General features: G+C 41.6%; 1 protein-coding gene across 1 annotated transcript in view; it reads right to left on the reverse strand.

Moving 5' to 3' along the window:
* Positions 1–26930, reverse strand: part of TSEN15 (tRNA splicing endonuclease subunit 15) — a 139068-nt gene that overhangs the window by 19339 nt on the left and 92799 nt on the right. Inside the window, exons 8-9 of the transcript XR_003427984.1 lie at positions 21214–21360; positions 2013–2195 (exon numbers count right to left, since the gene is read on the reverse strand). The gene's annotated coding sequence lies outside the window, so the exon portion shown is untranslated. The remainder of the gene's footprint in view (positions 1–2012; positions 2196–21213; positions 21361–26930) is intronic.

Raw genomic sequence — 26930 nt, forward strand, 5'->3', positions numbered from 1 at the left:
GATTTCTGTGCATTAATTTTATATCCTGCTACTTTACCAAATTTATTGATTATGAGCAAGATTTTTAAAAACATTTCTTGTAATATAGATCTCCTGATGAATTGTCATAGCTTTCGTTTGTCTGAAAATTTTTTTTACCATATTTCTGAAGAATATATTAGTTGCATATGGATTTTTGCCCTTTTAGTATTTTGAAGATGTTAGTTCATTTTCTTCTGGTTTACACAGTTTCTGCCCAGAGGTATACAATAATTCTTATTTGTTTCTCTCTATAAACTATCTTTGTTCTTTGGTGGCTGCTAAGTTTTTTTCTTTTTTAATCACTGTTTTTCAGCACTTTATAATGTGCCTTGCGTGACTCTGTATGTGGGTATTTGTATGTGTGTGTGATATTTTCTTTGATGTTCTCTGAGCTCACTGGATCTGTGAGTTTATAGTTTTAATCAAATTTGGAGATGTTTCAGGCTTGAGTCTTCTAATATGTTTGCTTTCCCTACCTCTCACTCTTCTTATTCTGGGACTCCAATTACATGCATCTTGGGCTTCTTGATATTGTCTCACAGGTCACTGAGGTTTTGTTCATTTTTAAAGTCATTGTTCTCTGTTTCTTTTTGGATAGATTCTATTGCTATGTCTTCAAAGTCATTAGCCTTTTCTTTTGCAGTGTGACATCTGTTGTTAATCCCCTCCAGTGAATTCTTCATTTCAAATATTTTATTTTTCCACTCCAGAATTTCATTCTCATTGATTCTTTTTTATATGTTCTATTTCTCTTCTCACTATGTTTATGTCTTTCTTTATATACTTGAATATTACATTAATAACTGTTCTATCACCCTGTAATTTCTGGCATCACTGTAATTTATGGATCTGTTTTTACTGATTGTCTTTACTCCTGGTTAGAGGACACGTTTTCCATTTTCTTGTCACATCTAGTTTAAAAAAAAACGTATTGGTTCTGGACTTTGTAAATCTTACATTGTTAAGTGTCTGGATTTCATTGTGTTCTTTTAAAGAGGGTTGGGTTTTATATTTGTAGACACTTAAGTCACTATCAGATCAAAATAATCTTTTTTTAAAAAAAATTTGTTTTACTTATTGATTTTTGGCTGCGTTGGGTCTTCGTTGCTGTGTGCGGACTTTCTCTAGTTGCGGCGAGCGGGGGCTACTCTTCGTTGTGGTGCGTGGGCTTCTCATTGTGGTGGCTTCTCTTGTTGCGGAGCATGGGCTCTAGGCATGTGGGCTTTAGTAGTTGTGGCTCGCGAGCTCTAGAGCTCAGGCTCAGTAGTTGTGGCACACGGGCTTAGTTGCTCCATGGCATGTGGGATCCTCCCAGACCAGGGCTCGAACCCATGTCCCCTGCATTGGCAGACGGATTCTTAACCACTGTGCCACCAGGGAAGCCCCAAATAATCTTCTTGATAACTCTTTTTAAGCTTTTGTAAGTAGTGCTAAAGTAGTTTTTACTCCAGGAATATTTCATACTTACTTCTAAGGTGTGACCTCTCAGGAATCCCCACTAAATGCCCCAGGTGATCCCAACGATCCTCCACTGTGGATGATCAGAGTTTGAACACATTCATCCCTGTGCAAGCTTACAGCTCCCCACCATTCTTTGAACAGCTTTGTATAATTTCACTCTGTGTAGGTCAGTACTTAGCAAAGATTCAAAGGGACCTTAATATAGATTTCTGGAGGGTTTCTTTTTAAAAGCTTCCTCATTTCTGGAGCTTCCTAAACATGTTTTTTAAATTCAATAAATTAAATTCATAAATGATTATTATTTCTTAAACATGCATAACAAACATACAATGTAACTATTACAGACAACTAATAATAAACCATAACAAACAACTAACTGATCATCAAATGATAACATGCATTACTATGTTATTCATATTGATAACTTACACCTGTATGCTTAAGTCAATAAAGTGAAGAAATGAGTATCATTTCTTTGGTATTTACTAACCAAGTAACTTTATTATTATCCAAGTGATAACATATATTACCAGACTCAGCCTTGCCATATAGCTTCACACAGCTCAGTGAAAATGTCTAGGTGGCGGCAGCAGCTGCTAGTTCAGACACTGTAGCTCCAGGTGCTTATTCTCCTCAAGAGCAAGCTTCAGCCCAAGCCATTTCAGGTAGCAAAATATGCCTCTATCTCAGTTTGTATTCCCCAAAATCAGAATCTGAAAGAAGAATTTCAGTACAAGTAATTTATTTGGGAGGTGATTACAGGATGGACATTGAGAGAATAAGAAATTGAGTCATAAAGGGGATAAAGACAATAAATTGTGAGTTAATGAATTGTGGGTGACTGGGGCTTAATACTACTGGGGACATTCTAAGAAAATGGATGGAACATACCTGAGAACTATTCCTCAGGAGTAGGAGGAATAGAAAGCTGAATTCTTTATTCACCTACTCCCATCCCTCATTGGCCGAGTGCTGCACCTGGGGCATCGGCCCTCAGCACTGTTGGCCACTCCATTCCTTAGAGCATAAGAGAGCACGGCCAAGCTTAGTCCTGCAGCTAGACAAAGCCATCAGGCAGAGTCACAGGAATTCATCAGAGTGTGTGGGAACCACAGGCAGTTGACCTCCAGGGTAAGTGGAGGGGATATGGGTGAGGCATCAACAGATCCTCCTTTCCTTGGAAACAGGAACTCATTCAAATCTCCTGTTCTGTTTACTCTAATCAAGCCCAACCATATTAACATCAAAAAAGAAGAAGGGTAATATAAGTCAGGTGCTCTCTAATGGAAGCTTGACCCTGAACAATACTGTGGGGTGAGGAGAGAGACAAAACAGTTACTAACAGTTGCTGAATGGGCAAAGGTTAAAAAAACAGTCCACAAGCAAACCAAACTTTTGGCCTCTTCAGCAGATTCCTTCTTTTAACCTTCTGTTCATCTGGCATGAGGTGTGTGATGCAGCTGGATCTCCATGGCAGTCAGACTCATGGTTATTGTATTTATATTGGGAGTGGGTATGTGTGGTGTGCTTTTCAAAGGAAGGGACACAGTCCTAAGTCTGTTCTCAGAGAATAGCTGTGGCCATTGTACTTTCAGTTCTTCAGGTTTTTCCCCAAAGGATGTGGAGGGGAAAAAAAAAAGACTTCCCACAGCACATAGGTGGCACAAGGACTCAAGCCAAGCCAGTGGCCATAATGATGAATTCATTTTAATGCCTGAAAGAACCCTGCCCAAACTTATGCAATACAGTTACCCTTTTATCATTCATTTTAATTTTGAAGTGAATTCTTAGAGAAAACAGTACTCAGGATAGATCCATATGACGGCAGAGTTGGAGACCGCAAAAAGATAATTTCATGGATACATTCACCCTCACCATATTTAAATCATGAAGTTCCTTGAGAGGAGAGATGCATTTATTTTTGCAATGAAAGATAAATCTTAATTGCAAGTACGCCTGCGATAGGTAACAGTCTGATTCAACATCATTCATTCATTCATTAATAGTGTCAAGCACTGTTTGAGGTGCTGGGGATATTATAGTGAATGAAACAACTAAAGTCCCTGCCTTCATGTGGCTGATAATTAATTGGGTGAGATCAACAATAAACAATTGAACATATAATAATCAAGTGGTCATAACTGCCAAGGCTCACAATAAATCAAAAGAAAGGGTATCAGGAATGCAGAAGTTCTGGATTGTTATTTATAGTAGGTGCCTTCTCTAATAAGGTGATTTTGAGCACAGTGAAAAGTAAGTAAAGTAAGAGTGGATGCCGACCATACATGTAAGAGTGTTCCAGACTGAGAGATAGCATGTGCAAAGACCCTGAGGTAGGGGCATGACTCATAATTCAAGAACAGCAAGGAAACCAAGAACAAGTGAGATAAGAGAAGTTATAGGAGAGAGGTATTTGGGTGGGATCAGGACACTTGCAAAGCACATAGAGCCGATGAACTAGTGAAGAAATTTGGTCATTGCTTTGAGTGACATATGAAGCCATTATACTTTTAAAAGAGCCCTCTGGCTGCCGTAGTAGGGCAGGAGTGGAGGAGTAGAGTAGTTAGGATGCCATTATAACAAATCAGGCAAGATGGTAGAGGCTTGGATCAGACCAGTACGATAGTTGTGGAGATGGTGAGAACTGGAGATATATTGATATTGAACTATATTGATATCGTTGATAGTAGAGACACAGGGTTTGTTCATTTGAACATGGGATAAAGAGAGGAGTCAAGGATGACTTCAAGATTCTTGACTTAAGCAACTGGAAGGGTGGAGTTACCATTTACCAATGTGGAGAAAAGTGTATGAGAAGCAGGTTTGATAGGGGAAACCACACCTTTGGTTTTGGTCCTAGTAAGTTTGAGATGTCTCTTAGACATCCAAGTGGAGATGTTAAGTAGGCAACTGAATATGTGTCTGGACTTCTGGGACAGAGTCCTGACTGGAAGTATAAATTGAGGAATCATATTTAAAGCCACATGACTAGAAGTAATCACGAAGGGAGTGAGTGTAGTTATGGAAGAGAAGCGGTCCAATGATGGAGCCTCCAGCTTAGAGTCAGGGAAAAGAAAAGGAACCAGTAAAAGAGACAGTGAAGTAGCAGCCACTGAGGTAGAAGGAAATTCAAGAGACAATAGTGTACCAGAAGACAAAGGAAGAAAAGATTTCCGAGGAGGAAGGGAAAGAGTGATCAATTATGTCAAATCCTGCTGATGGGACAAGCAAAAGGAAGGTGGAGAATTTAACACTGGATTTGGCTCACATCATTTGGATGTCAGTGATCTTGACAAGTAAGGGCTGATAAAGGATCTTTCCATGAAAATAGTCTTCTTTACTTATAAAAGGGGTAATTGAGCCTCTGAAATGGAGTAAAGAGGAAGAAGATGAAGAATTTATGAAGAAGGAAGTCTGAAGGCAAATAAAACCAACCTCAGTAACTATATACAAGATCCCTCACCTCACTTGGCTGCAGTATTGAGAAGGGCCAAAAGAAAGAATTGGTCTCTACCCTCAGTTTTCTCTTCTGTATGATGGGAATGTTTATTGTACTTACCTTATAGGGTTATGGTTGGGATTCAGTGATTTAAAACATGTGAAGTATTTAGAATACTTCCTGGACATAATCAGGTCTTAATGAATGTTTGCTCTAATTACTGTATCACTGTCATCATGTTTAATATTCTTATTTTCACTTCAGCTTGGAAATTTCATGACTCTATGTCATCATTATCATCTTGCTAAGAAGCAACCATCCCTGATGGCTAGTTCTAGTGTTGTACTGCCACGGTAGGGTGTATCTGCTTCCTGCCCAAATATTAGTCATGGCTTCCTTGTCGACTTCTCTGTAAGAGTCCATTTTCGATCAGAGTAAAGTAGGCTAAAAAAAGGAGTTGGGAATGCTCTTTCCTTGGATGAGTGGTCCTTTATTGATACTATGGATTGGTAGATACAACAGGCTTTAATCTTAGGGCTTTAGTATTAGGTCCACTTGGCTTGAGATAAAACATTCTCTTGGAAAACTGGTCCCTGAGTTTGCTGTGGCTTTGGAAGTGGCTGCTCTCCACAGTTTATATTTTTTTGCCTGGTTGTTTTTGAAGTGTTTACACTGCTCTTTCTAGCTAAAATTGCTAGGCTGACTTTGTTTCATCTGGACTTTATATTACACTATAATGATTAATCCACTTGGTCTGGCCAAAGTAAGCTAGCAACTAAGTACCACTTGTAATTGCCACAACAAATGATGTAATTCATCCTAGTCTGGAGTTTGTACTTGATAAGTGTCCAATCCTTGTCTACAGTGAACCTGGAACCTTGGGTATAACATCATGATGGAGATTTTAAATTTCTTACTCTTTTTCATCCCTCTTTTTGAAATTTGAGGGAGGGGATTTATGGACATGGGACTGAGACTGATAAAACTCAGATGGAAAGAAAGGGCCAAGAGAGGGTGACAAATAGTTGATCTCTCACTGAATTTGATCTGTCTTCCCTCCTCGAGGCAAGGATGGCAGCACGGAGCTACCTCCATGCCAAAGCAGTCAATCAGTGAGGTGAAGCTGCTGCGGAGGAGGGGGTGGGAGCCTTTGGCCACCACTGTCCTGCTTCCTCAGGACACTTTACAGACTCTTTGAGGATGGGGTGTGTGTGTATGTTTTGAGTCAGATATCTTTATTTGTATTTTCCAGATGTGGACAGTGAAGTTCACAGAGAATGTAGTACCTCATTAAAGTCACACAACCAGTAAGTAGTAAAGCCAGGATTTGAACGCAGGTCAGCCTAATTTCAAAATCTATATCCTTAAACCTTATTCAATATTGCCTCCAGATTCAATCTTACTTTTTTAAGCGTACAGTTCAGTTATGTTTAGTATATTTGAGTTGTACGAACATCACCAAAATCAATTTGGTAATATTTTCATCACCAAATAGAAACCCTGTATCCTTTCGCCATCAACTCCTAAACCTACCGTTCTGCCAGCCTTAGGCAACCACTATCCTACTTTCTGTCTATAGATTTGCTTATACTGGATAATTCATATAAAGGGAATCATACAGTATTGGTCTTTTGTGACTGGCTTTTTTCAGTTAACATAATTTTTTTTAAAAAATTACTTTAATTAATTTATTTTTTATATAGTAGGTTAAGCATAATTTTTAAAGAAAGACTTTTTTGAGCAGTCTTAGGTTCGGAGCAAAATTAAGAAGAAGGTACGAAAATTTTCCATATGCCTCCAAACCCCACCCATGCAGAGCCTCCCCCGTTATCAACATCCTGCACCAGCGTGGTACACTTGTTACAACTGATGACCCTACAATGACACATCACAGTTACCCAAAGTCCACAGTTACTTTATGGTTCACTCTTGGTGTTGTACATTCTTTGGATTTGGACAAATGTATAATAATATATATCCATCGTTATAGTATCATAGAGTATTTTCACTGGCCTTAAAATCCTCTGTGCTCCACCTGTTCAGCCCTCCCTCCTTGCCCCCAACTCCTGGCAACCATTGATTTTTTTACTATCTTCATAATTTTGCTTCTTGAAATAATGATTTGAGAATTTATTCCAGAAAGATAAAGAAAAGAGAAAAACAAGCAATTCAAATAACAATTGACTAAACTCAGCTGCTCGATACAAAGTAAAGCTGGAAAAAAACAAAAACAAAAACAAATCCCTGCACTAAACAGAACAACACCACTCCCCTCCTGGAGTAAAATGACATTGAAAACTAAGCCTCAAAAGTTAGCAACCCAAGTTGGATTAGCAAGTCAGGAGGCTCTGGAAAGAACAGCTTCAAGAAGAAAATAAATTTCCTCTGAAGTGTTGCAGATTCTAGATTATTATCTTAGTGAGAAAGTGAAGGCATATGACAATAATACATTATAAAAATTCAGCACCTTGCTTCCTCTACTTCTTCCCTCTTCCTCCCAATTTAGGTATGTGCATTTCTTTTTCTACTGGCAAGGTTATATGCCATAGAATTTCTTCACTTTTTCTATGAGTCCAAACATACGTTAAAATGTAAGCTCTATGAAGGCAGGGATGCTTTGTCTGTTTTCTTCATTGATCTATCCCTAGCACTTAGAATGGTGCTGGCCCAGAGTATGTAATCAATAAATATTTTTTTATTTGAATAGAATGAAATTTACCAGATAATGACTAATATTCATTTAATTAAAATAAGTCCTGGTTATTTTTAAACTTAATAAACAGCCAAAATGCAGAAGAAGTAATTATATAAGAAAGTATAAATTCTATAAGTTTTGACAATGTAAAATTAACTATATGATGAACTGAAGCTGTGACATTGGGGGTAGCCATGAGGGGAGGAGGGGAACACAGGGCTATTCAATCTCTCGTCTTAGAGGGAAGTCAAGAGATACCGTCTGAAATTGATGGATCAAGAAATGGAGGGATGTACTGGGTAAAGCTATAGAAGTATGTAACAGAATAATAAAAAATGAAATACATCTGGCAGTGGTTGTTGAAGTGTAAATGAGCAAAGATCTTCATCTTTCATGAGGGGACCCATCAGATGTACTTTGAAGTTGATACATCGAAGATAAAAGGCTAATAAATTATTATTGTGGGTGTTGGTCTCAGAAGGATTAAAGTTAGAGCAATTTTAAGCTGTTACCTCTGGGGAATGCCACGGAAAAAGACCTGTACTTTCTTTTTTTTTCAAATTACTCTCCATTACCAACTGAATTGTTATTGCCAGGTAGCCATATTTTAAAAGTGATATTTTTAATTTAAAAATAGTTTCTAGAAAAGAGAAGAATTTTTAGGGCAGAAAAAATATTGCAACAGTTTGCAATTACATACTGTCTACCATCAAGGACTGTCAAACATTTTGCAAACATTATCTGATGGTGAGTGTCAGAATCTACATTTGCCAGATGGAGAAATTCAGACAAAGATGGAAGTGACTTGCGCATTTTTCAGTGCATCTGTGACCAAGCCAGTGATAAAACCCAGGCTTCCTGGATTCTGAGTCCAAAGACAGATTTGGATTGATTTCTTCTTAGAAAAACCACCACATATTGGTGTGACAATAGTTTAGGAAGAAATCCAAACGAATAGATGACATGCTCTGTGTTTAGAGCTTGGAAAATGCCTGTATTTTTCCATCCAATAATTTGGTGCCAAAATGCACATTGTCTGTCAAGAGAAAGACCAGTGCTTCTCTGAAGCACCTGATGGGAATATATATATCATTTCAAGGAGTTGTGCCTACAAAAATAAAAAATGACAATCCCTATAACAACCATAATTCATTTTTAAGTCTCACTGTATATATAAAGATTTCTGCCATTTTATGGCCAATTAGGAAACTAAATATGGCTAATTAGCTTGATAAATAATTATGATTATTCTGCCATATGCCTCTAATATTAATTCAGACTGCTAGCATAGGTGGAAAGGATAAAAAAACTTTTACTGATCTGGCATCATTTTACCTATTGATTTTACTCTTGATGTGAGTGTGTATGTGTGTGTGTGTGTGTGTGTGTGTGTGTGCGCGTGCGTATCTTTTGCCTGACTTCCCCATTTGATTAAAACTCTGGAGGGGAGTCATTAAATGATTATAGTGGATTCCTCTTGTTTTGTCAGTAAAGTTCCCTCCTCATTTATCCTACCCCCAAAACGACAAATAAACACTTCTGAAAACAGGTCTATAGCAGATGATACTGGCCCAAATAACCAAAGTGAGCATTGGACCAAAGCTGCTGCTTTGGAAGAACTTCCAGGAGAATTTGGAAGAGGACACTGTGAGAGTCCAGACTCAGTCTGGCTGGTTTCTTGACACAAGGAGAGCTGTTTTAGGTGAGGAGCTGTTGGTGGCCATGTTTTTAGTGTGTGGACTGAGAAACAGGGAAAGGAAGAAGAAAGTGGATGTATGGAGAGGAGCAAAAGTGAGGCATGAATATAGTAACCATGAATTAATCTTTCTAAAAATTGTAGTAGAATATACATAATAGAAAACTTACCATTTAAACCCTTTTTGAGTGAACAATTCAGTGGTATTAATATTAAGTACATTCACATTGTTGTACAGCCACCACCACCATCCATCTCCAGAATTTTTTATCTTCCCAGACTGAAACTCTGTACCCATTAGACAATAATTCTCTGTTTCCCCATTCTCCTAGCCCCTGCTAACTACCATTCTGCTCTCCTTCTCTATGAATCTGACAAGTCTGGGAATTAATCATTCTTACCAGGGTACTGTTGAAATTTGTGCCAGTTAGCAATTTATTGTCACTCACATCCGAATTCACCCTTCAATGCGTGCTCTGCAATGATAGATGGAATTCCTTTAAGCATTTCTCCTTTACAAAGAGCACTTGTTAAGCTTTCTCAGTAGAGGTCACTCAAGGGAGAACGCAGGAGGAAGGGGCCCTCCTGCTGTTTCTGGCAGCTCCATTATCAGCTGGTGGTACTCTGACCCAGTTCTGGCACAGGCCCCAAAGTCATGGTCCCTTGGTGTCCTTGCAGCCTTGGCCTGCCCTAACAGTCCCCTTCCTGTGGGCTTCCTGACATGGACACCATATGCTCCAGGCCTCCTATCTGCAATGGCACTTGTACTTGCTCTGCACGCCCATGTGTCAGGCCACTGGATGTGGTTTTTCTACACCCCACTATGTCTCAGAGAGTTGCTTCCTGCTTGCCCAGTGACTGCAGACCAGCTCTGGACCGGGTGGATCAGCAGACCTCTCTGCTGCCCAGTGGTTGCAATCCCAGCCTCGGGAAGGGAGTCCTCTTTTGCTGTTGTCCCTCCTTGGGTATTCACCCTCAGCTTTAGGGTACCACATAGAGTTCCCTTATATCTTACAATTGCTCTTTTATCAGAAAATTTAAAATATTTACATGAAATTTCTCCTATTTAAGTCACCTTGAGGTTTCTGCCTCTTGATTGGACCGAGACTGACATACAGTGATTGTGGGCAGAGTGAAAGAGTAAACCAGGATGTTCCTACAGAAACTGAAATGTATGGTCGCCTCCTCTAGAGACGGGAGGGAAGGTCCTGACTGCATTTGAGGCTCTGGCTCTAGGTTATTTCTAGAGTACACTAGCTACCTGCCCCTGGGTTCGGAGATAAACCTGTCTCTAAAATAAACTCTAGGGGCTTCTCTGATGGTGCAGTGGTTAAGAATCTGCCTGCCAATGCAGGGGACATGGGTTCGAGCCCTGGTCCAGGAAGATCCCACATGCCGCAGAGCAACTAAGCCCGTGTGCCACAACTACTGAGCCTGCGCTCTACAGCCCGCAAGCCACAACTACTGAGCCCGTGTGCCACAACTGCTAAAGCCTGAGAGCCTAGAGCCCGTGCTCCGCAACAAGAGAAGCCGCCGCGATGAGAAGGCTGCGCACCACAACGAAGAGTAGCCCCCGCTCGGCGCAACTAGAGGAAGCCTGCGCACAGCAACGAAGACCCAATGCAGCCAAAAATAAATAAATAAATTTGTGAAAAATAAAATAAGCTCTATCTCTTGTTTTTAAGAGAGCTCAAGTGTGTTTCTGTTAGTTGAAACCAATAATAAATATGCAATTTCACATTCTCTCAAATGTGGTTCAGAAAAAAGGATGGAGGCATAAAGAAGGACTATTCCAGAAGTGCAAAAAAAAAAAAAAAAAAGGGAGAGGAAGGAAGACTATGCTGAAGATAAACATGAGAGCAACTTCCAGTTTTTTAAGAATCTCAGTTGGGTTTGCTGTTGATGTTGGGGATTCAGGTTCTAGGACTCACCTCACTTATCACTAGTGGGGACTCACACAAATGGAGCTGAGTAGGGCACTGGCTCAGGGATTCTGAATGCAAGGCAGCGTGGCTGGGGCCGAGTGAGTCCTCCTACTCCCATCACAGCCAGACCTTGGGATCTGCTCAGCCAGTGTATCTGAGAAAGGGGTTGGGTGTGCAGAGCCAAGCCAGGTTCACTCAGCAGCCGGCGGTAAGGAACAGAGCTGCCTCACTGCTCCAACCACAAGGTGGCAGAGTCGGAGCCTGCTCCCTGGGACAGAGAACGCTCAGGTGAAGGGAACGCACTGAACTGGTTTTGCTCAGCAGACGAAAGTCCCTGCCCATTAGGAAAGCGTGGCTTAGTACATGTCAGATTTTCACCCATCGGATTTGCCATTTTTGTCTGAGGCGGAGTAAGCAATGAGGAGCGGAGAGAGGTGGAACCTCCCGTTCCTGCACTTCTCCCCGCCCCCGTGAAGACAGCACTAAAATGTTGGTGTCAGTTGCCCCCTCCATGAGCCAAGACGGAACTTAGGGAGACAAGGAACACAAACACTCCTCCCTTCCAATAGTAACTTTCCTTACCTATCCAAGTAGGGGGGGTTTTAAGACTGCACAGAGTATTCGACGCTTTATACTGATCACATAGAATCATGATTATCTTTCAAAGTGCCTTTTTTTTTTTAACAGAAAAAAATCATATGTCAATCCTCAATAGAGTGTGAAACCTGAGATGCTTTTGCTATGAATGGAGTGAATCTAAGTGAATCCATCCACCCTCTTCCATCTGGAAGTACAAAGTTGGATGAGATACGGTCCCTGCCTTTTAGAAAGTAGAGCACTTCCACCCATATTTTACCTCTCCTGGTTCTGCCATGGAGAAAGAAAATTAAACTGGGCTCCAACCAATCAAAATGGAGGGTGAAACAAGAGTGGATTCTACAACCAATCAGAGCAGATGCCGCAACCAACGTCAGAAATGCTGGCTGTAAACAACTGGTCAGGCTGTACAGCATAGTACGTCCCAGTGGCTGCCAGCTCTGGATCTGTGAGAACCCGTGTCTGAGGTCAAGGGAAGGACTGTAGGAGAGCCCCTGGCTGCTCTGACTGAAGTCATATCTTCTGGTCTAACTTAATTGCATCTCAAGGTACTGAAAGAAACTGTCAGGCAGTTAAGGATTTTTGAAAAATATTTCCTCTGAAATTTACTCTTCCCATAACCTTAATCATCTCAGTACACTGCAACACAGTTTTTCTAGAGTAACTAACTGGCCAGTGCTTTGGAGTCATCTGTTTTTCTTCTTTCGTTCTATATCCTACATTTGCATTGTAGGCAAATCCTGGCCATTCCCCCTTCAAATTATGTCCATTACCTGACTACTTGTCAGCACTTCTATGACTACTTTCCTGGCCAAGTCGCCATCGTTTCTTGCCTGGTTCACTGCAGTAGCCTCCACACTGGTCTCCTTCCCTTCTTCAGTCTACTCTCAACCTGACAGCCTGAGTGATTCCATTAAAATACAAGTCAGGCTGTGTTACCCCTCTCCTGGCACCCCTCCAATGGCTTCTCACCTCAGAGTAAAAGCCAAAAGACTTACACTGGTCTGCAAGGCCCTATACCACCTCGATTCCCACTACCTCTCTGGCCTTATCTCCTACCAACTCAATGTGGTAGATTCACGGCAAAAACCGGTCCTAATTTTCCACCCCTCACTATTTTCACATCCTTTGCAATGTGACTTCAAGGTTCTCCCCGTGAAGAAGTGAAGTTTGTTCCCGACCCCTTGAAACTAAGCTGGTCTTATGAATTGCTCTGGCCAACAGAATGCGGCAGAAGTACCGTTGTTTCAGTTCTGAGCCCAGGGCTCAAGAGGTCTTGTGTACATGCACGCTCTCTCTTTTCTTCCCTCTCCCCACCCTGTTTCTCTCTCTCTTTCTCTCCATCCCCTCTCTCCCTTTCCTCCTGTTATGGTCTCTCCCGCTCTTCTTTCTTTCTCTCCTCACCTTTCTCCCCACCCTCCCTGCTAGGCATGAGAACACAATATCATCTTACTGGAGGATGAGAGACACACAGGTATGTGGAGCAGAGCTAAGTCAACCCAGTTGTCTTATCCAAGTCTCAACACATGTGAGAGAGCCCAAGATCAGAGCTATGCTGGCTTGCCACTGACTGCAGAGGCATGAATGAGCCCTGCTAAGCTGAGCTCAGCTCAGCAGAAACACCCAGGTGATCTTCAGACTCATGAGTAAAACTAAGTGTTTATTATGATACAACACTGGGGTTCTGAGGTAGCTTGTTACTTAGCATTATTGTGGAATAGATAACTGATACATTTTCCAGTCATAGTAGCCTTCTGGAAAAGACTAGTCACATCTCTACCTCAGAGTTTTTGTACTTGCTGTTCCCTCTGACTAGAATACTCTTCCTTGACCCCCCCCCCCCCAATATCTGCACATCTTAATCCCTAACCTCCCTCAGATCTTTACTCAAATATAACCTTCTAAACTTTTTTTTCTTAAAATCTAGTTTTGCTTTGCTGACATGATTTCAACTGGGGTAACAAAGACAAATTCATCAACAATATCTTCCAAAAGAAATTTGACGTTCATATGTATCATAGCATTTAAAATTTGAGTCTGGAATTTAGTTGTAGAATATAGGGGAGTATGAAACAGTGGACATAGTATTGACTTTGGATTCATTTTACTTGAATTTGAATGCTAATTTCTCTACTTCCACAGTGCTGAGGAAGTTGAGTTAATTTCTTTCAGTCTAAGTTTCCTCATCTGCAAAACTGGAATAATGTTTTTATTGCAGCATTTTTGTAACAATTCAATGAGGTAAAGCAATGGCTTTCAAATTTTTAAAATTGTGATCCACATTAAAAAAAACCACCTTTTTAATCATCATTTGGGACACACACACTATGTCTATGTATACAAATATGAAAATTAAAAATTCATAGAATGATACTTATCTTTCCTATGAGAAATCATATATTTACATCAAAATGTTAATTTCAATTTACATTAAAAAATTTTACATGATCTGTCTTTTTTTTTTTTTAACATCTTTATTGGAGTATAATTGCTTTACAATGGTATGTTAGTTTCAGCTTCACAACAAAATGAATCAGTTATATGTATACATATGTTCCCATATCTCTTCCCGCTTGCGTCTCCCTCCCTCCCACCCTCCCTATCCCACCCCTCCAGGCGGTCACAAAGCACCGAGCTGATCTCCCTGTGCTATGCGGCTGCTTCCCACTAGCTATCTACCTTACGTTTGGTAGTGTATATATGTCCATGCCTCTTTATCGCTTTGTCACCGTTTACACTTCCCCCTCCCCATAGCCTCAAGTCCATTCTCTAGTAAGTCTGTGTCTTTATTCCTGTTTCACCCCTAGGTTTTTCATGACATTTTTTTTTTTAAATTCCATATATATGTGTTAGCATACGGTATTTGTCTCTCTCTTTCTGACTTACTTCACTCTGTATGACAGACTCTAGGTCTATCCACCTCATTACAAATAGCTCAATTTCGTCTCTTTTTATGGCTGAGTAATATTCCATTGTATATACGTGCCACATCTTCTTTATCCATTCATCCGATGATGGACACTTAGGTTGTTTCCATCTCTGGGCTATTGTAAATAGAGCTGCAATGAACATTTTGGTACATGACTCTTTTTGAATTATGGTTTTCTCAGGGTATATGCCCAGTAGTGGGATTGCTGGGTCATATGGTAGTTCTATTTGTAGCTTTTTAAGGAACCTCCATACTGTTCTCCACAGTGGCTGTATCAATTTACATTCCCACCAACAGTGTAAGAGGGTTCCCTTTTCTCCACATCCTCTCCAGCATTTATTGTTTCTAAATTTTTTGATGATGGCCATTCTGACTGGTGTGAGATGATATCTCATTGTAGTTTTGATTTGCATTTCTCTCATGATTAGTGATGTTGAGCATTCTCTCATGTGTTTGTTGGCACTCTGTATATCTTCTTTGGAGAAATGTCTATTTAGGTCTTCTGCCCATTTTTGGATTGGGTTGTTTGTTTTTTTGTTATTAAGCTGCATGAGCTGCTTATAAATTTTGGAGATCAATCCTTTGTCAGTTGCTTCATTTGCAAATATTTTCTCCCATTCTGAGGGTTGTCTTTTGGTCTTCTTTATGGTTTCCTTTGCTGTGCAAAAGCTTTTAAGTTTCATTAGGTCCCATTTGTTTACTCTTGTTTTTATTTCCATTACTCTAGGAGGTGGGTCAGAAAGAATCTTGCTGTGATTTATGTCGTAGAGTGTTCTGCCTATGTTTTCCTCTAAGAGTTTGATAGTTTCTGGCCTTACATTTAGGTCTTTAATCCATTTTGAGCTTATTTTTGTGTATGGTGTTAGGGAGTGATCTAACTTCATACTTTTACATGTAGCTGTCCAGTTTTCCCAGCACCACTTATTGAATAGGCTGTCCTTTCTCCACGGTACATTTCTGCCTCCTTTGTCAAAGATAAGGTGACCATATGTGCGTGGGTTTATCTCTGGGCTTTCTATCCTGTTCCATTGATCTATCTTTCTGTTTTTGTGCCAGTACCATACCGTTTTGATAACTGTAGCTTTGTAGTATAGTCTGAAGTCTGGGAGCCTGATTCCTCCAGCTCCATTTTTCGTTCTCAAGATTGCTTTGGCTATTCGGGGTCTTTTGTGTTTCCATACAAATTGCAAAATTTTTTGTTCTAGTTCTGTGAAAAATGCCAGTGGTAGTTTTATAGGGATTGCATTGAATCTATAGATTGCTTTCGGTAGTAGAGTCATTTTCACAATGTTGATTCTTCCAATCCAAGAACATGGTATATCTCTCCATCTATTTGTATCATCTTTAATTTCTTTCATCAGTGTCTTATAATTTTCTGCATACAGATCTTTTGTCTCCTTAGGTAGGTTTATTCCTAGATATTTTATTCTTTTTGTTGCAATGGTAAATGGGAGTGTTTTCTTGATTTCACGTTCAGATTTTTCATCATTAGTATATAGGAATGCCAGAGATTTCTGTGCATTAATTTTGTATCCTGCCACTTTACCAAATTCATTGATTAGCTCTAGTAGTTTTCTGGTAGCATCTTTAGGGTTCTCTACGTATAGGATCATGTCATCTGCAAACAGTGACAGCTTTACTTCTTCTTTTCCGATTTGGATTCCTTTTATTTCCTTTTCTTCTCTGATTGCTGTGGCTAAAACTTCCAAAACTATGTTGAATAAGAGTGGTGAGAGTGGGCAACCTTGTCTTGTTCCTGATCTTAGTGGAAATGCTTTCAGTTTTTCGCCATTGAGGATGATGTTTGCTGTGGGCTTGTCATATATGGCCTTTATTATGTTGAGGAAAGTTCCCTCTATGCCTACTTTCTGCAGGGTTTTTATCATAAATGGGTGTTGAATTTTGTCAAAAGCTTTCTCTGCATCTATTGAGATGATCATATGGTTTTTCTCCTTCAGTTTGTTAATATGGTTTATCACATTGATAGATTTGCGTATATTGAAGAATCCTTGCATTCCTGGAATAAATCCCACTTGATCATGGTGTATGATCCTTTTAATGTGCTGTTGGATTCTATTTGCTAGTATTTTGTTGAGGATTTTTGCATCTATGTTCATCAGTGATATTGGCCTGTAGTTTTCTTTCTTTGTGACATCCTTGTCTGGTTTTGGTATCAAGGTGATGGTGGCCTCGTAGAAGGAGTTTGGGAGTGTTCCTCCCTCTGCTATATTTTGGAAGAGTTTGAGAAGGATAGGTGTTAGCTCTTCTCTAAATGTTTGATAGAATTCGCCTGTGAAGCCATCTGGTCCTGGGCTTTTCTTTGTTGGAAGATTTTTAATCACAGTTTCAATTTCAGTGCTTGTGATTGGTCTGTTCATATTTTCTATTTCTTCCTGATTCAGTCTTGGCAGGTTGTGCATTTCTAAGAATTTGTCCATTTCTTCCAGATTGTCCATTTTATTGGCATAGAGTTGCTTGTAGTAATCTCTCATGATCTCTTTTATTTCTGCAGTGTCAGTTGTTACCTCTCCTTTTTCATTTCTAATTCTATTGATTTGAGTCTTCTCCCTTTTTTTCATGATCTGTCTTCTTGACCAATAGTGGGTAAAGGTTTTATTTTATTTTATTTCATTCTTTTAATATTTTAATTTTATTAGAGAATAGTTGATTTATAATGTTGTGTTAGTTTCAGGTTAGTTTCACAACAAAGTGATTCAGCTATACATACACATATAGTCATTCTCTTTAAGATTCTTTTCTCATATAGGTTATCACAGAATATTTTTAAAATTTTAATTTAATTTTATTTTTAACATCTTTATTGGAGTATAATTGCTTTACAATGGTGTGTTAGTTTCTGCTTTATAACAAAGTGAATCAGCTATACATATACCTATATCCCCAAATCTCCTCCATCTTGTGTCTCCCTCCCATCCTCCTTATTCCACCCCTCTAGGTGGTCACAAAGCACTGAGCTGATCTCCCTGTATCACAGAATATTGGGTAGAGTTCCCTGTGCTATACAGTAGGTCCCCATTGGTCATCTGTCTTATATATAGTAGTGTGTGTGTGTGTTCATCCCAAGCTCCTGATTTATCCCTCCCCCTGACATTTTCTCTTTGGTAACCGTAAGTTTGTTTTTGATATCTATAAGTCTGCTTCTGTTTTGTAAATAAGTTCATTTGTATCTTTTTTTAAAAATTAGATTCCACATTCACATATGAGTGATATCATATGATACTTGTCTTTCTCTGTCTGTTACTTCACTTAGTATGATAATCTCTAGGTCCATCCATGTTGCTCCAAATGGCATTATTTCATTCTTTTTTATGGCTGAGTAATATTCCATTGCATATATGTACCACAACTTCTTTATCCATTCCTCTGTCGATAGATATTTAGGTTGCTTCCATGTCTTGGCTATTGCAAATAGTGCTGCAATGAACATTGGAGTGCATGTATCCTTTCGAATTATGGTTTTCTCTGGATATATGCCCAGGAGTGAGATTGCTGGATCATATGGTAGTTCTATTTTAAGTTTTTTAAGGAACCTCCATACTGTTCTCCATAGTGGTTGTACCAATTTACATTCCCACCAACAGTGTAGGATATCACCTTCTAAACTTATGGTTACCAAAGGGGAAAGGATAAATTAGGAGGTTGGTATTAACATTTACACACTACTATATATAAAATAGATAACCAACAAGGACCTATTGTATAGCACAAGGAACTATATTCAAAATTTTGTAATAACCTATAAGGGAAAAGAATCTGAAAAGAATATCTGTATCTATATGTATATCTACATGTACAACTGAATTACTGTACTGTACACCTGAAACTAACACAACATTGTAAATCAAGCTATACTTCGATTAAAAAAAGTTTAATCAAGATAGGAAAAAAAATATCATCTTCTTAGTGAGATCTTGTCTGGCCATATATAATACAATCTTATTCTAACACTTCCTATTTCCCTCTTTTAATTTTAACTTTCTCCTTAGCATTTTTTGCTAACAAATATATTTTATATGTTCCTTATCTTTCTTGCTTATGATCTAAATCCCTTGCAAGCTCCTTGGGAACGGGGATTTTTGCCTGTTTTATTCATTACTATATCACCATGCTTAGAACAGTGCCTGGCACATAAAAATAACACAATACATATTTATCAAATAAGTAAGTGAATGAATGTGAATTCTTCAAAATGGTAGGGTGGACTGAAAACGTTTTCTTAATTTTTAAAACTGGCAAAGTTAAGGCTCCCTAAATTAGATTAGTTTTATCTAACTTCTCTCCTTGTCCACATAATGATCTCTGTCACAGCCACCCTGAACTCCTGTCTGGATAGTTGCAATTGCTTCCCAACTAGTATTTTCACATCTGTCTTTCTCCCTACGATCTCTTCCCTCCATCCCAGCTGGGGTGCTCTCTTAAAAGGGAAAGCCTGACTGAGACTGAAATCCTTAGCAAAGCCTAACAGGACCTGCAAGATCTAGCTCTGCTCCCTCCCCACCTTCGACTCACACACACTCTTCTCCTCATTCTCCTTGCTACTTCACTAGTCTTGCCGTTTCTTAAACTGGCCATGACCTCTCCTGCCTCAGGGACTTTACACGAGCTGTTCCCTGTGATGAAGAGCATCTTTATCATCCCTTGGCCGAGTTACCTTCTATTCATCCTCCTGGTCTCCTGGCAAGGATCAGCTCCTCAAGAAAAGCCTTCCCTGAACTTCCAGGCTCAAGTTTCTCTGATACTTCATGTTATTCTTTAAGGCACACCATACAGTTTATACTCCTATGTTCGTGCAATTACTTGTTTAATATCTGCCTTTCCCAACATGCTGCAAGCTCAGTGAGGACCTAAAAACTCTTCAACAGATTATTTGGCTACATTTGGTCTATGGTGCAGAGAAGGCCTTGGTGGGTGAGAAACTTGTAGTGTCAAACAGGAAGCCTCTGAAGAAAAGGGCTTTCACATAATAAGTCAAGTCTTCCAGGAAAGACTCAGTTCTGATGATATTTGTGTGCCTTTCTAAAGCCACAGAGGTCGATAAGCCACTCCTCCCCGTGACCATCACCAGCCCATTAGCAGAAGACAGTCAGAGCGAATACTTCCCGTCTAAGGAGGGTGTGTTGAAGAAAAGCACCTCTTGCCATTCTTGCAATGTCATGATTTATGCAGCGAGGTACTGCTGCAGATGACAGCAATTAGGAACAGAACCTGACACAGCGAGAACAATAGCAGTAGTGTTGATTAACTCTAGGTAGGATATTAGTCTTCTATTGCTGTGAACAAATTACCACAAACTAAGTGGATTAAAACAACACAAACTTATTATCTTACGTTTTCCATGGATCAGAAGTCTGAGCACAGCTTTGCTGGATCCCTGCTCAGGGGATCACAAGGCTGCAGTTAGGGCACCGGCCAGGCTGAGTTCTCATCTGAGGTGTGGGGTCCCCTTCCAAGCTCAGTCGGGTTGTTGGCAGAATTCAGTTTCTCATGACCTCGTAGGAATACGTTCCCCGTTTCCTTGCTAGCTGTCATCTGGGGATCACACTCAGCTCCCAGAGGCCATTGATTGGTATTCCTTGCCATGTGGTCCCCATGCTATTCACAGCATGGATGTTTACTTTCTTCCAGGCCAGCAGGAGCCCACTTCTAGGATTTCTCACCTGTGACCAGTGGAGAAAGCTCTGTGCTTTTAACCTGACTAGGTCAGGTCCACCCCATGACCTCCCTTTTGCCATATTACGTACCACAGCCATGGGAGTGGTCGCTCGTCATATTCACAGGCTCCGCTTTGCCCAAGGATGCCTCCGCTTCCTAGCACCAGCAGCCGGGACAGCTGATGTTAATAAGCATGAACCCTTGAGTGCGTATTCCTCGCCTGCACTGTGCTAGGTGCTTTTCAGCATTTAATCTTTAAAATAATCTATCAGGAAAATTCCATTGCTTTCCCTGTTTTACCTGGTTTACAGGTGACTGTCCAGTTTTATACAATCACTAGGAAGCGTAACTAGATTTTAAGCTCCAGTCTTTCTGATTCTAGAATCCATTCTTATACACCTTACCTCCAGACAGCTGTTTCTCCTGTAACCAGGGGAATGATGATTATTACTGTTTTATGGATGTAAACACTGGTTTGGGGAGATCAAGTAACACACTCAAGGCCACCTGGTTGGTAAGTGATAGAGCAGCCATCAATCTAATCTTCTCTTTCTCAGCCCCAGGCTGTTGGCATCCCATGTAATAGGGGGACGTTCAAATCGCTTGTCAGCTAGAAGGAACTCAGTAATGAACCCTCCCCCAGGGACCAGAAGAACCAGCATGCCTTCAGGCTCCAACACTTGATTGAATGACATGACACACGTTATCAGTGCTATTTCTTTTAACCTGCAGTGAGTGAAAGCAGAGGTGTTTTATTCCCAAGCTGAGGAAACTTACCTGAGCTAAGGGCACCTGGAATCATTCCCTCAGAAGTTTCCTGATACTTAGCACCAGAAGTCGCTCCTCCCAAGATGGTAAAAGGTTCGTGATCATTAACTTCTCTCTTCTGTGCATTTACACGTTTGAATGAAAAGTGTCCGGGGGCTGAAACAAACAATTATTCAGGAGTGAGGATGTATTTCCCTGGGACTAACATCGTCTTGGTTTCATTGCTTCCTGCAGGGAGACAACACAGCTTTGGCCCCGACCTGCTAACAAATACAATTATCCTTTGTAAATGTGATACCTCCCCCCCATATACACTTTGTGCTTTGGCAACCAGAGGTCAACCTCCACCTGAGAGTGCTGTCCACTTTGTTTCTCTTGATAGCTCTCAATGCCAATAGTCAGCTTGGTGCAGAAACAGCTATTCAAAGGACATACCTGCCTCCAGCACCTCAACTGTAACCCCCTGTCCTGCTACTGTGCTTCAGGTAAGAAGCAGAAAATAAAGTTGTCAGAAAAGTTTCATTTCATCTGAGTGCCCCGCCAGGTGAAGGTCTGGATTATAACTGCATTCCTCTGTCAGCAGCCACTCCTCCCGGTGGGCAGCTCTCCTCCCAGGGCTGCAGCTTGCCCAGCACCAGGAGTACCACTTTCTTCTCCTGCCCCTTCAGGACCAGGGCTGGTAACAGCTGCCCACCTGGCACTCATCACCCACCCCTGGATGGCCCACACCTCAGTATATAGCTCCATCCTAAAAATGTTCTTAATTAACCTTTAATTAATTGGAGTGTGGCATCCATATCCTACCAAGAACCCTGGCTGATAATCACTTTCAACTCTTAATGGAATTACTGACTTATGCAGTGAGTATAAACTGGTGATAAAAAGCATTAGGCATATGGCTGATGGGGCACTGGACATTCGTATATTGCTAAAATAACATTGCATCGTTTACTTGCTAGTCACATGGGGAAAACATCATGCTACAATGGAAGGATGAGACTACCCTTTGCCTTAATTGATGGTTCAATGCTAGGATCCTCAATGGTGAGTCAACCAGAACACATGTATCTTATGATGAAATGCAATATAAAGTCCACATCTATGACATAATCTAGCTAACAAGATTTAAATTGAATCATCATGCCTTTGCTTTTTCCTTCTTGTTTATAAAAAATAAGTGGGTTAGAGAAACAAGCTAAGTGATATTGCAGAGAAGCACCTAGTCAAATCCAGAAGATGGGATGTTGTGTAGATAACTGGCCAAACCCGTTTAACAAGCATGCTAGCATGTCTATACTTGATCTTTTTTAAAAAAGAACTTAAAATTGGATATGTGATGTACATGCTCTAATTGGTGCCTCATTGAACAAACTAGCTAGAAAGGACATTTGGGGGATGATTTAGATAATCAAATATGGACTGGTTGTTATTAAGATGTATTGACATGGCAAGTTTCAGATCATTAACTGGGAGTAAATGCAACTGTCCAGGGAAGGGACTGTGAAGAATAAAAAAGGGCTGAGGACATAGCCTTCAGAAACATCAAGATTTCAGAGAGAACACTGGAGGTGGAGAGCTGGTCAGGGACTGACGAGGAGCCAGGAGACAACAGAAGCAGCAGGAAGGCCAGGGGAGGAGGGTGTTTCCAGAAGGAGGGAAAAGTCAGGTGTATCATACGCTACAGACAGGCGAGCGGGAGGATGAAAAGGAGGCCACTGATATTACAGTAGGAAGTCCTCGGAGACTTCTGCGCGTGGAAAGGCAAGGAACAGAGATGGCTCTTGTAAGAATGGTATTAGAAGGAAGGAAGAACACAGGACAGTAACTGGAGGGAAGCAACGGTGCCCATCTTTGCACGAGGAGGTGGAAGAGGAGGAGTTGCATTCAGGTTGTATCCTGGGTAAATGAAACTCCTCGAAACTACTCCTGTACCCAGAATACAGTGTGGGTGGCGCCTCCTGGAGGACGCAAAGGGAAGGGCTTATGAAGCAGGCAGAGTACATAGAGTTGTTTGGAAATGGAGAGTTAAGCAATTTGTAGACTGATTGGAAAAGGTCAGTAGGGATGCAGAGATTGAAAATCTAAGAGGAGAAGGAAGGATCACTTACGGCATAGGATGCAGAAGTTCACAGAGCAGGGAATAACGTGGCGAGCAGCAGACAAGGCCGATGAGCCTTGTGGAGGATCTCTGAATCAGCAGGAAGAGAGCCAGGACCCACACCATGGAATTCTCACCTTCTGTGGAAGTCACCAAGCTGGTGATGATGAGCAACGATAAGCATACTTTGAGCGCAGGTTTTCCAAGTGGCAGTGTTTTGGAGTTCTGCAAAGCCACATCAGCGGTCACTAGATTGTGTGGGCCTCACACTTACTGGGGCAGGGGATTGTCAATGTGATGGGACTTGAGGGGTGGACCCATCACCCCAGGAAAATCTCCCCAAACACTGTGATGGAATGAATAAACAATAAAAGGTTTTGAGTCAGCAGACGGGTTTTTGGCCCTTCTCTTCTGTCACGTACACTTTTTGAACTTCAGCTTGACTTGCTTCAATGAACTTTTACTCAATACAGGGCACAAAGGACACTGTTCTTAGTACAGCCCGTGACATTCTATTCAATCAAGAATCTGTTTGGAGAAGGGGCTGGAATATTTTTGGCCTGAAATGAGAAGTATAAAACGGTTCTCCATGTTCCTGGAACAGAGAACAGCCTCCCTAAAAAGTTAAGACTGATAGAAGAGGAACTAAGGTGCACTGTTTACTATGACCATTTCTTTTCTCTTTCTGTACTCTCTTCCCATCACTCCATCACTGAACCAGAAAGGGCCGATGTCTTCTGGCCTCTACTGCCCCACGGAGTCCTGCTTTGTGGCTACTGACCACATAGCAAACTATCCCCTGGTCAGCAGGTCTCAGACGTGCATGCAACGCTCCTAACCAGGGCTCTGAGGAGACCACAGCTGCCTTCCAGGGGATTCAGCAGCTGCTCAGGGTCCAGCAGCTCAGAGGCCATTAGTCAAAGGTTGCTATTGCCAACTGCTCTGCTCGCTATGTCAGATGGATCTGGGACAAGCTCTTGGTCAGAGGGTTTTCTCCCTGGTGCCTCTTCGTAGATGCTCATCTTCCCAATTTATCCTCCAAACAATATCTTCCCTCACAGCTTTAGAAACTCTGGGGCTTTGCAGAAATGTGTACAAAGCGTGGAGACTCCAGCCAAGAGATGAGAGTGGGAAGGAAAACTGCAAAGGGAGGGAGAGCTGAAAGGTGCCGGGCCATTAATTCCAGCTCAGTGGGGATGGGGAAGGAAACAGTAACTCAGAACGGAGCTCCAGAGCTAAAGCAAACAGGAAGGTTTTAATGAGAAAGTCCTTGAGGGGAAATGACTCAGTGGTTTGGAAAGAGTGGGTTCCGGCAGGGCTGGAGGTACCACTTGGAGCTTCATCCTTGGGGAGGGAGGGTAGCCAGTCTGGAGGAGGCCCACCAGGGAAGGGCAGGACTTTCTTTTTGGTGCCAAGACAGAGCAACCTCATCCTCCACTGGGGTTCCCCCCACCACACACATTTCCCTGGAACGGGGGTTGGGAAGGGGATCCTCAGGCAGGAGCAGCTGTTCCATCTGCTACAGGATTGAGAAAAGCATCTTAACTCTTAGTATGGAGGGGGAGGCTGAGACTGCATGGTCAAGAATCTGTTTGGAGAAGGGGCTGGGATATTCTGGTGCTGCACCTGCAATGAGGGATACACAACAGTTCTTCCAGTGCCTGGAACAGAGAACTTAAAAATAAAAAATGCTGCTAAAAGGAAAACTAAGCCACGATGATTACCACGATGATGATAAGACATGGTGCAGAGCTTGGGGAGGGGATGCCTTTTGTGATCCAAAAATCAGGGCATGGCATCTAACAAAAACAGTTTTTCTCTGGTTTCTGAATTTGCATACAGGAGATGCCTTAAAATGGTATAAAGTGAAATCATACTTAGTCATAAATGTAACAAAATGAACTTATCAGAAAAGGTGGCTTTGCATGAAATTGGAAGTATGCTGGAGACTCTGGCAGGAACCCAAACTGTGTTTGAACTGAAGTGTACCTGAGAAGAGCTCGCGAATGAAACTTTACAAATCCTGACTTTATTATAATTTTTGCATGAATCAGCGATGGGTCGGGAGAGAGGGAGAGCAGGCTCCCTTCTGCGAGTGTGGGTGTCAGGGGAGAAGCCAAAGTCCCTCTAGCGTATTCAAGTGAAAAGCGCTTGGGCTCTGGGGCCCGGGACCTAGAATTGAGTCCTGACTCTCTGACATCCTAGCTGTGTCTCTGGTGAATCTGGGGTCCCTGATCTGCCGAGTGAAGACAGAACTGAGCCTGCCAGGTGGCTGTGAGAATTCCAGCTAATGTCCATTGGGTCCCTGGTCCAATGTCTGGCGTGGATGGTTACGCATGATGTCAATTCCTTCCCCCTCTCCGACCCATCTCATTGAGGTAGGGAAAGATGCACCAGCTTTGGAAAGGTATCCAGTCACTGAAAACACCCTGCAATTTATCAGACGTTTGGGGACTCCTCCAGAAGCACAAGGAGGCCCTGTCCATCCCCCACCCAACCCCCCAGGCAAGTGGGTGAGGAGAGAACACGCTCAGGTCAAGCTGCCTGCTGCTCAGTGGGTGCCCACCGCAAACCCACCATAAACCCGCCGCAAACCAGTAAGGGCCAGGCTTCCACTGGCTGGAAAACTGCATGGAGAGGAAGCTGTAAACAGTCTGGGGGGAAAGAAAGTTTCCTGTCGAAATAGGGGCAGCAAGAGCCTGGTGATTTGGGGTGAGCAGAAAAACAAGGGCAGCAAAGAGGGGAAAATGTAAACACAGATGAACCGTGAGCCCCCGGTGCATTTTATCTGACCCGAGGAGCAGCCGGGGCAGAAAGAATGTGGGAACCTCAGTTATGCTGCAGATGATCACGAGGAACTTCCCAGCCTTAGCTGATCCCGCTGAGGGCTCCTTCAGCGACTTAAAAGGGCATTTAAAAAGCCATTCTCCAAGGCCCTCCTGCAAGGGGAATGGGGAAGATTTGTCATTTCCACCCAGCTTGCAATGCTGTCACTTCTGTGCACCCTGGCTTTTTCTAAAAAGGTCTCTGCCTTTTAAATTTCATCATTTACACCACTTGCTTCAATGACTCTAAACCTGGCATGCTGCTCCATGGTTCTGCTGCTCTCTGAATCACATGCTTTTGCGTACATTACGTAGTAGGGCTTGGAGTCCAACCTTAGAAGGAAGTTGCCAAAGCTTCCCATTCCTTTACCAAGGCTGCTGGTGGTGCCTTTCTGGAGTTGTCAGAAACCCACTCTCTTCCTCAAGGTCTTTTTTCTAATTCTAAGTTAACCTTGAAGAAAGACCCCAGGCTGGGCCATGACTACCTAAGAGCTCGAGCCAATTCTGATCAATAAATATTTAGGCACCTACTATGTGCCAGGCATGATGGGGATTCCCAGGTAAGGATCCTTAGTTTCTACTCTGCAGGGCCTTGCTGCCTGTAAAGGAGAAACACACAGGGTCTATGTCGGGTCTATAGTGGAGTCCAGCTCCTGTGGGCTGTGAGTAGAGGCGACTGGCACAATGGAAACAGTTCACTGTTATTGTATTCATTCAAAAGATATTTGCTGAGTACTGATTATGTACCACACACTTTTCAATACCTTGGGGATACAGTGAAGAATAAGAATGTGGGATCTGAG

The sequence above is a fragment of the Aethalodelphis obliquidens genome, unplaced genomic scaffold (genome assembly GCF_003676395.1).
Source record: "Aethalodelphis obliquidens isolate GAN/ISIS:26980383/991018 unplaced genomic scaffold, ASM367639v1 scaffold48, whole genome shotgun sequence".
Lineage (NCBI taxonomy): Eukaryota > Metazoa > Chordata > Mammalia > Artiodactyla > Delphinidae > Aethalodelphis > Aethalodelphis obliquidens.